General features: G+C 47.2%; 1 pseudogene; it reads right to left on the bottom strand.

Annotated features, from left to right (window-relative positions):
* Positions 1-5,419: 5,419 nt before the first annotated feature.
* The window catches only part of LOC143028184 (uncharacterized), a 15,021-nt pseudogene continuing 9,151 nt past the window's right edge, over positions 5,420-11,289 (bottom strand).

The following is an 11,289-nucleotide window of genomic DNA, read 5'->3' as shown; positions in this document are numbered from 1 at the left end:
TCATTTGGTCTCGAGGGAGACAATGGGTTCTGATCATCGACCTTCTGTCGCAACAGAACGCTTTTCTTTGAATGATAGTTCATGCAAATGTGTCCTTTTTCGTCAGCCCGAGATTTTCTTGTATGATAGAAGGTTGTTATGGGTTCTATGGGCGTTCATGTTTTATTTTGTTGAAATATATATGTTTTTCAATTATGTCTTCTCAAACTCCAGCTGTGAGTTAGGAGATTGCGCAAAATCGATTTTGGCGTTCCCCCTTCACTGCTGCTTTAACTCACCGTACTTGAAAATTCAATCTACTCTCTTGACGCGTAATTACATAAATCCTGACACTAGGTCACCAAGAAATCATTATACCTATCCATCAAGCTTGATACCATCTAAGGTCGTTTCTAAAGAACAGTTCATTTTCAGTGACTGCGTCATATTGGTAAAGCTGTGGTAATCCTTAATACTGATAATTGAAGCTGAAGTGCAAGGAGACTACTTTATGGTCACTGTAAAACCTTTCAGTTTTAACTATTGATGGTTCTTTTTATTTGACCCAAAGTAGAGAAACCTCTTAGTATTGAGTTAGAAGACATCTTAATTTATCAATCTAGCCTAAGCTGTTGATTTAATTTATTTTTGTTGATGTCAGGATAATCTCATACAACCTAATTCTCTTCTTTATCTACCTAATCCTCCAGCCTCATTACGAAAACCTGGAGACATTCGTATCATTTTTCAACCTCAGAGCCTGCAAAACATTCTTGTTATTTTTTAAGACTTTTCTAAATCGTTGTTCACACATGTATCGATGAGATATGTTTAGCCACTATTTTCAACATTATGACCAAGGGTTCTTTGATGATCAGCATCCAGTCATCCGGGTATGAATGTCTGCCTAGTTACAGAGCAATGACATTACTTGCAGCTGTCCAAACTTTCCTCCGATGTCTCTCTGATCTTCTTTCTTTCTCACCGGGCTTGCTCCTTATGTTGTCTGGTCCTCGGATGATTAAATCAAGTTCGGGGATTTTAGAACAACAAAAATGTGATGTCCATGACTGTGCCCAATTTTACATCACCGTAACCATCGCGGACATTCTGCTGGAATGTTCCTCCACGTCCAACGATATGGGAAATTTTGAGTGTATCCGGCTTGTTTTAGACTCCAGTAGTCCCATTGTTGCTAGTATACATACTTGCTTTGCTTTGCTCTACTTTGACGTGGGCCTTTCCAACAAAGAATCATGTAAAAAAAAATCACAGTGAATGCCACATCTCTACTAATTATATCACAAGTCACGATATTAGGAGTGGGAACGGTCTGAAGTGCACGGGCATGGTTTTGTGGGTGGATGGTACAAGATGTACTTGTTTTGCGGGTTTTAGTATTCTGGGTTGCAGCTGACATGCATGTGGCGATGGAAACTGTTTCAGGTGTATATTATTAGCTAATAAAAAAAATTTACATTTGGGAGCATCAGTGGATTTGTTCTTGTAGGTTGATGGATAGGCTTATTGCGAGGTTTATTGTCATTGATTCTGCAAGGAAGTTGACTGTATACTGATAGTGGAGGTGACCCTGTACATAAGTTAGTTTTGATAAGTTTGTAGCACTAGGTATGATTGCATACCATCACATGGAGGTAATCTTATGCCACTACAGTGATTTATCAGAATGAATTCTTGAGTGAGTATTAAGATTCCGCTGCGTCAACCTCTTCAACATGGTGACATTATAGGTTTTTGTTCCACCAAATGGCCAAGGTTTTTCATCCAAGGACGTGTGACTAAAAAAGGGGATATCAATCGACAGAGTCTCCGTCTTGTCCCGAGTGTCCATTCCTCAGTTAAAGAAAACCATTTGGTAGCGTTAGGTTGAACAAATACCTGCCAAGATAGTCGACTTGTTGAAGAAGGTAACATGTCTGCTAAGCTGGAGATTATATAAGTGTCCAGTTTCGACCCTCTATGTTGGATGTCAACGAAGAGGTGAAGGAAGTCAGGCATAAAATCACAGAACAGTTGTCTTGAACTCAAAAGATATTGCAACAAAAAGTACTGCTATGGTTGTAGGTCTATGCGTGTTTTATGGTTGTCATTATATACATATGTGTATGTATATAGTTCTCTTGAACTGAAACGATTGCAATGAAAATACTGTTATGGTTGTGTGTACATATATGTGTATATACAAGATGCTGTAAATCTACCTTGTATCAAGCAATCTCTTGTGAGTGGAGAGAGCCTGTAGATTCAAGAAAAAAAATTGAACACCTCAGCCATTGTGTCTTTTCAAGATGAAGAAAAGTGGAAGAATGTATCATGCGTGTGTGTGACTGCATATGCATGTGTTGTTGAAGTGGTTGTTGTAGTATCAATCTACGCTTTATGTTCATCTGGTATTCGAACATCCTGTGCCCTGTTCAAGATCCTGAAATAATCCTCCACCAGAAGATCCTGATGTTGAAGTGCATCGAAAGGGAGGAAGTTCCGCAGGCGATGGGTGACCCCGACCTTCCTCGTTCTCCTTTCGAAGAAGAGTCACCGCAATCCTTATGGTGTCCATTCATTGTGGAGGTTAGCAATTCAGCTACTCTCTTTTATGTGTTAAGATTTTTTGTAATTTTAGCCCCAAGGGGCGTGCACGATGTTCCTTATGGACATCAGGAATAAGATCTACTCCGGGTTTTGACCACTTCAACCAATGACCTGGTTTGATTTTTAGATAACTTTGGTATTTCCTGGATTGGCTGTTTCATGTGTAAGTTACTGAGCATTGCTTGCTCCCAATTGTATTTGCTGTGTCGGAGAAACTGATGGGCAACTGTTGTGTCTACGTTACTACTGCTGTCTGCCGTGTCTGTGATATTTGTGTTAGTTGAGCCTATTATGGTACGGGTGATATACATATACATTGTCTGCGAAACGTGTGTTCGCTAAGCCTGTGGTACTTTGCAATATTTACAGTGTATGCGGTACCTTGGGCATATGCTGTCGAGGGACCGCCCTTCAGACTCCCCACTCCCAAGCAGATCCTATTGTTTCTCGCTCTTGTCCTTCGTAGCGTAACCTAAGGGAGACTCAGCACAAACTCTTCCCGGCGGGGTCCTCCAAACAAAGGTATCCTAGACACTACTTCCCGCTTCCTCACCCGCTCATTCCTTTCTCCTTCGCCCCTATTGCCATTCTCCAGGATATCCTTCAAAGTGCCTCTGATATTCTCAGGAGTGTCAGGGGAGAGGCTGATTGGTACGTAAATAAGAACTAAATCACTAGATAGCGTATGAAACTTAACTTAAGACCCTGTAGCGTAAATGTCAGCCTTTCCAGAACTAAGGAATTTAACCAACGAAGAATATTGCATGACTTGTTGTACGTGACTAAAAACAAAACCCCTGACTGGACCTGGAGGACCCACCCAAGACGACGACGTATCCTTGCATACTTCCCTCACTTCTCCCAAGAGCCCTTCGGCGCCTCAGAGTCTCTACGACATCGACGGTCATCTTCACTTCGCTTAACCCCCGAACGAGGTCCGGCGTCATCATTGCCAGAATAGTATCTCGCGTCGCCTACCCCAACAGGTTCAACCCAACCAGCTTCCTGGGCGCCAGAGCCACAGTGGGTTTCCACTTCAGTGATAACTCCAACATGAGCGCCTGAACCGATAGTAACTCGTGGCACTGGGCATGGGTGACGCCAGGATGGGAGAAACACAGGTGTGATGTTCTCCGGCAGAGGAAGAAGGTGGGTGGGGTCGCAGTGGGGTGTTCCCAATCCAACACGATAGACTATTCTTCCTCTGTATGAAGTTACACCATGAAAGGCCAAGCAACCTCTTGTAACTACGGTGCTGTACACTCTATACTCTATTGTTACCAACTGCTCTGAGTTCGGTGGTGTGGTTCCGCACAATCCGACTTCGAGGATCAAGCCCGGACGCGTCCTGGTGGGCCCGAGTCGCGATCTTTTCAAGCTGGAACTCTACGAGACCTCTATGGTGTTCGAAACAGATACTCTGCTCTCTCTCTCTCTCTTCCTACTTAAACCTACGAAACTGTTGTTGGTGCAGCAAAGTGGGTCAATTTCTTAACCTAATCGATGTAGTTCTCCTCCTGAAACCCTTACCGTAGCAGTATGAATGAATATTAACTATACAAACAGGAATCGTGAGGTGTAACTCCTCCACTGTACACTGGATGTGAGAGTCTGACATCGCGTGGCGCTGTCTTCTTCTTCTTCTTCTTCTTCCTTCCTCACACCCTCAACTCGTTGGAGGCATCCGCTCAGTCTCTCTCGTTCGGGCCGCGGATGGTGAAGTAAACCCCATCCCCAACACACGCGCAGAACGTGAGTCTTCTTAACTTGTTTTCTTTACAAACTCTTTCCGTTCAAATCCTCTTCTCTCTCGCTCTCTTTCTCTCTCTCACTCTTCTTCGCACACGTGCACACATCCTTCTTTGCATAACTCGTGGCTTGGTATATAACTGATGGTCCTCCCCTAAACAAAAGGCTAAGGTCTTTCCTTTCCTGGGTCATCGAAAGGCGCAATGACCGAAGTGCCAACATCCTCGTCAGGAGAGAGTGATACTCGAACTCCCGAATCACAGACTCGTTGCTCAGGACTTGGCGTGCCCCTCCTCCTCCTCCTCCTCCTCGTCCTCCTTTTCTCCACGTCAGTACTGCTCGTAGGGGAGAGACACCCACTGCCAGCCCTTGGTGGGCGTGAAAGCGATGCAAGGCTATGCCCACCACTTCAACCTTCACATACACCGAGAAGCGCACGATCATCGGCCGTTGCTGGCCCATACCATTTTTTGTGCGCGTGTGCTCGCGCGCGCGCGTTCGTTGACTCCAGCGTCCTTCCCGCCCAACTGTGTACACCCATCAAGGAGACCGTTCATTCGGTCTTCTTGAGGCGGACTCTTCCCGCTGTCACCTATCGTGCGCGCGCGGACCCCCGTCATGATCACCGAAGCAACGTAGGGTCGGGAGGGGTGCTAGTCAACCACTACCGAGGGGCTTTGCTCTTCCTCGCGTCCGAGTACAAGACATCATCTACCTAAGAGAAAAAAAATATTCCCTCGTCCGTCTGTCCGTCTTTACAACACCGCAGGGCTAAACCTTTGTCACATTTGCTTTAATAATGAACCACAGTTAGAACCACAGTCGAAGTTGGGGTGCGGCGGGGTAGTCACCCTCACTCAAAGAGTGACCTCGTCACCTGAGACTTGACCCCACCGCTCGTATACTCATGTCAGCAGAAACTGCCAAGTAAAATAATATCATACACGAAAAAAAAAGAATATTGATAACAGTAAAACAACATTTTTACCATATAAAATTTGTAGCCTAATGCTATGAGAAGACAGAGTAAAATAGGGTATTCTATATAAGTCTAACTGCTAAGGATAATAATAATATAGTCTCTTTTTCGTATACCTGTAAAACGTAAAAAGAAATGGATCGAGTCGTATACACTGCTCCTTGGTACATTGGTGAACTCAAAGGCGAGTAAAGACCTTAACATTATGGATACATCATTAAAGACAATAGATAATTACTCTAAGTTATCTTTTGATTAAGGGTAAGTCGTGGGGACGTATAAGTTGGATGTTGTCATCCTGCAGTGGATACATCAATGGGTACATCATAATCTTGACGCTGAAGTGAATTGGTCCGAGACGGGCGAGACTCCCGTTGCGGGCAGCTCTCCGGAACCGCCGTCGCAAATTGAGGAATCCTGCCGGTTCTTGCCGGGCGAGAGGGCGGGCAGTGGGCACAGGAAAGCGGAAGAGCCACTGAGCTAGAGAAAAGGGGAGGATCATCACTGACGGGCTCGGGACCCCTCCCGGGCTGTTGATCCCTCGACCGGCTCCTGCCGCCCCTCCTGCTGCCGCCGCCGCAGCCGCCGCAACGCCCTCGTGTGCGACGGACACGCCGGAAATACCCTGAGTTGAGTGAAAACGCGGCCAGGGTCACCGACCGATCCTACGGGAGGTGAGGCCGCTTCCCTCGAGTCGCAAACCCCGCTGCTTCGGCCGCCGTCAGGAGCGGACGAAGAAGACGCAGGCGGAGGCGAAGGCGCGAGGTATCTGGAGGCCACTGGAGACACTAGAGTTGGTGTTGGTGAACTTGCTTCTGTGTCCCAGAGCCTACATCCCTGCGGGCTGGATAAAGACTTCAAGGGACCGGCCGATCAAGCCCGCTCCTCAATTTCGGGTCTTTTGGACATCATAGACTCCGACTCTGTCAGATCGAGAGGTCCCGAGGAGTTGGCGTCGCTTCCGTTCTCGTACATGTTCCTTCCCAAGAGCGAGAAGGACCCAACGGGCGCCGAAGTGTCCTGGGAGGACTCCTCATCGTCCGGACCCACCTCGTCCTCCGTCGACACACCTTTGGAGAAGTCGGGATGCGGCGGGCGTGTCGGGGCCTGGCTCTGGTACTCCTGAGGGAGACCCTCTCCGCCGGAGGTGGAGGAAGATTCGTGGTGGTCGCGAGGAGATTCTTGTGTGGACACGGGAGCGATGTCGCGGTGGTCGTTGCTGCCCTCGAGGTCTGTGGTACTGGGCGAGGGCTTCTTAGAAGGCAAGCGGCGTGGCAAGGTGCTGATGCCCATTTTCTTGATCTTGTCGTACAGCGTGTGTGTGTGTGTGTGTGTGTGTGTGTGTGTGTGTGTGTGTGTGTGTGTGTGTGTGTGTGTGTGTGTGTGTGTGTGTGTGTGTGTGTGTGTGTGTGTGTGTGTGTGTGTGTGTTTATGTGTCTGCAACATGTCTCCCGAACACGTGTATATAATTTGTTGAAACTTGCAGGATATATTTTCCTTTCCCTTAAGAAATACTCGTATCTTTATTTGCCTTAAGACAGGCCTTTCTTATTATCACACATTGTACAATCTTTTTTTACATTAATAAGGTGCGTGTTCTTTTATCTAACCAGTCCTTGTTATTTCTTCTAACTGGTGCATGTTATACGTTCTCCTAACCAATGTAAGTTATATATTCTCCTGGCCGGTTCTTGTTATGTGTTATCTTACCTGAAGGGCCGTCATGCCGTTTTTGACAGCTTCGATGGCTTCCATGAGGTCGTTCTTGGTGTACTGCTTGTACCTCTTCCATTCTGGCTTCGGGGTGGGCACGTAGCTGACGAAGTTGCTGTAGTGGGAGGACCCGTTCGGGTCTATGTGGTATGGGTTGAAGTCCGGGAGAAGGGGTCCATTGGGCAACTGGAGGAAGAGATCAAGAGTTATTGCCAGGCATGAAACGATTTATTTTAGTTTATCTATTTTTTATTTATACTTCATTTTGTTTGTTTAGGTGTACTTTTTTTTTGTTCGGTTTGCAGTAGTTTTATTGCCAGGCATGAAACGATTTTTTTTTTTTTTTTTTTTTTTTTTTTTTTTTTTTTTTTTTTTTTTTTTTTTTTTTTTTTTTTTTTTTTTTTTTTTTTTTTTTTTTAGGTATATTTTTTTTGTTCGGTTCGCAGTAGTGTTATTGCCAGGCATGAAACATTTTTTTCTATTGATTTATTTCTATTTTGTTATTTATGTTTCATTTCGTTTGTTTAGTTATATTTTTTGTTCGGTTCGTGTTATTTCTACCTGCCCGTAGTCTTGGGCAGAAATTTAGTTACTTGGAGAAGCTCCTTAACCCATCAGGGACATTAAAAACTAAACGTTAAAATTGTTTCTTAAGCTAATTTTGAGTACACTTTATACCTTTAGAACAAGTTCTTATTGTTTATAGAAAATGAATGTTCACTTCAGAATCCGTGTGTGTGTGTGTGTGTGTGTGTGTGTGTGTGTGTGTGTGTGTGTGTGTGTGTGTGTGTGTGTGTGTGTGTGTGTGTGTGTGTGTGTTGTATCTTACGGGAATGGGAGCTACGCTCGTGTGTGTGTGTGTGTGTGTGTGTGTGTGTGTGTGTGTGTGTGTGTGTGTGTGTGTGTGTGTGTGTGTGTGTGTGTGTGTGTGTGTGTGTGTGTGTGTGTGTGTGTGTGTGTGTGTGTGTGTGTGTGCTTGTGTGAAAAAGTGTACATGAACGCACACGCATGCATGTCTACACACTGGCACTACCTCCATAGATTGTACATATGGACGTACCAACAACATATACACATGTATGCATACGCCTATAATGCCCTGTATGTAGAATGGAAATTATTTTTGCTTCATAACGAAATCGCTCGCTCTGTCTTACCGATTCCAGTTTCAGTTTCTCCTGTGGCTCGTCCTCGCGAGAAATGTCTGAGTAGCTCCTCGAGTCATCGTCGTGGGCCTCCTTCTTGGTGTGGAAACCAAACTGATGGACAAGAAGAACACGAATTCAGTTTCAAGTCGTCCTTGAGGAATCATCTTATTTGAAAACAGTCATACCTCACGCTTGTTAAGTACCTTTCTAGACTTTTTTTTTTTTTTTTTTTTTTTTTTTAATAAAGGGACCAAGTGATAGGTATAAAGGCGATTTAGGGCACTCCGTGCAGGGAGTAATGGACCTTAAGGGGCTTCAAATGATATGATCTTAATAAGATTAGGGGATATTCCTATGGGTACAGTCGCCAGCATGTCAACGTGGAACACTATAGTTTGCTGTTGGTGTTGTGATGTTGTTGTTGTTGCTTGAAATGTTCAGCAACTCTTACTCGCTCTCCTTTTTCTCCTTAGTTTTACTGTCAAGTAAAATCTCAGGTCACCAACTGTGTATTTTGCTCTGTCACATGAACTGTGCCTGAGATTATGTGATCAGTGATATCCGCCACCACACATTATGGCGTAACGGGATCTTGTGTACCCGACTGTATATGAAAAAGGGAAGGGGAGGGGCGCAAGGTATCCGAAGGACTCTAGACAAAGACAGTGTAAAAAAGAAAAGAAAAAAATATATATATATATATACACATGTATATACATATATATATATGTATATATATATATATATGTATATATATATACATATATATATATATATGTATGTATATTTCTATATATGTTACTGCTGAATGCCTGGAGGGTCCCTTACCTCGTGATGATCTCGATGATCTGGTGGGAGGAGATGGGGCACGTGGGAAGACAGAAGGCCGGGCAGGGGCATGATGGAGGACGCCAGGGACACGAGCGAGGACACGTTCCCCGTGGGGAAGCCGTGCGAGTGAGCGAGGGCTGTCCGGAGGATCGGTGTCGGGGAGAGGAGCGGGTCGGGCATCATCGGGCGCTTTCGTTTGAGCGGAGGAGAGTCCGGGCGGGGCGGCAGGTGGGAGAGCGGCGGGGCCAGGGAGATGGGCGTGCAGTCACGAAGGTCTTCCGCCCCCGTCGAAGGGGTCGAGTCGCGGAGATCCCGGGAGGAGGCTTCTCGGGCCTCCCTCAGGTCTCTCAGCTCACGGGGGTCTTTCAGTTCGCGGTGGTCTCTCAGGTCACGTGGATCACGAAGGTCTCTGTGGTCCCTATGCTCGCGGTGGTCCCTGAGATCCCGTAGGTCTCTTAGGTCTCTATGGTCGCGAAGACTGTCTGGCCGGGACGTCGTGCGGTGGTCCACGGGTTCTCTGGAGTGCGGAGGAAGGACCTGAGGCAGTGGGTAGTGACTGGTGGGGGACTGTGACCGCGGCGCCCCTGGGGAATGCCGCGGGGGTTCGTGGGTCAGGGGAGGGACTGTGGGGTTGGTCTTGGGCCGAAGAGGAGGGGACGAGACCTCCTGGCGTCTGTCCAGGGCCAGGCACGAGTCCTGCAGGGACCCTCTGCTTAGGGTCGGGGTTGTTCTCTGTGGCTCCGTGCTCAGCTCCTCGACGAGACCCTTGACCTTGAGGCTCTCGGCCACCTTCAGGAGGCCCTGGAGAGCGTCATGGGCCACGTTGACCTCGCCGCGGTACATGTACTCGAGCAGAGCGCGCATGTCGTTGGACCGCACGTCCTTGAGGACCACGATCGGGTGCTGACTGTGGTAAGGCGCCGCTGCCGCCTGCAGGAAGAGGTTGTGGAAATAGGAGGAGCAGGCCGCGAGGACCATCTTGTGGGCGCGGAGTGTGATGCCCTCCTCGCAGGCGAGGGTCACGTCCGTGAAGGCCTCGACGTGGAGGAGCTGGTCGAAGACCGTCAGGAGGTTCGTCCGGTGGTTGTTCCACCGCAGGCAGTACTGACTGCTCCCGCCGCCGCCCCCGCCGCCGCCGCCGCCTCCGCCGCCGCCACCGCCGCCGCTACTGTTGTTGCTACTGCTCATCCTGCCGACGTAACGATCCTGGTGCTGCTGTTGGGAGAGAAAGGGGAGAGACGTTAGTAAAGGGGCGCGACTGGAGGAAGGGAGTGGCTAGTCTTAGGGCTACGTTTCGCGCAGTCACGCTCAGTCATGAACCCGCAACTAGTTCGAGGAAAATGACTGCGGGTGCGGCACGGAAGAAGAAGAAGAAGAAGAGAAGAAGAAGAAGAAGAAGAAAACGAAGATGACGACGAAGAAGAAGAAGACGAAAAGGAAGGTGAAGAAGAAGAAAACGAATATGACTAAGGCGAAGACAAAGACGACGACGAAGACAATTAAGACGACGAAGACGAAAACGAAGACGAGGACGAAGAGGACCATGAAGAAGACGAAGACAAAGACATTTACGAGGATGAAGAAGGCGACGAGGAAGAAGACGAAGACGAAGAAGATAATAAAGAAGAAGACGAGGAATATGATAAAGAAGAAGACGAAGGAGAAGAAGAAGAAGACGAAGATCAAGAGGAAGAAGAAGACGAAGAAGACGCTCTGCGTGCTGCCTGATGAAGATCATTAGCAAACTGCGGTATTAGCGTCTGAGGGGAGTGGGAGTGGGAGGAGGAGGAGGGGGGAGCGGGAAAGAGGGGCAAGGGAGAGGGGGGGAGTACAGGTGCATGTTCTGGCACCACATGAAGAACGACACGTGGAGAACAACATGACGTACTGCCCCTCCCCCTCTTTTGTTTTACATACTTGATTACTTATTTACAAACGATGCAACCTAATGAGGGGAACGAGGAGTGAAGGAGCAGTTGCAGCCAAGGTTACTGAAACAATGTTGCAGGAATCTGCAACAAGGGGTCACGTGACGCAAATGATACAACTCACGTCATATCATGGCACTGCAAACGTTCTCCAAATGAAACGAACAAAACGTCGGATATCAACAAAACGTTTGTTACGTCACCGTGACGTCACTGCCACGTCACAGTACGTTCATACATACACATTGTGTGTGAGTGATGCATTGTCACGTGGATGTAACGTCACTGTGACGTCATTGACACGTCATAGAATACTCATCACCATATACAACTCCAACTGTTCCACTCACAA

The sequence above is a fragment of the Oratosquilla oratoria genome, chromosome 9 (genome assembly GCF_046742065.1).
Source record: "Oratosquilla oratoria isolate Oo_2021 chromosome 9, ASM4674206v1, whole genome shotgun sequence".
In the NCBI taxonomy this organism is placed as follows: domain Eukaryota; kingdom Metazoa; phylum Arthropoda; class Malacostraca; order Stomatopoda; family Squillidae; genus Oratosquilla; species Oratosquilla oratoria.
Note: the sequence above shows the minus strand (reverse complement) of the source record. Positions and strands in the feature narration are given on the sequence as shown.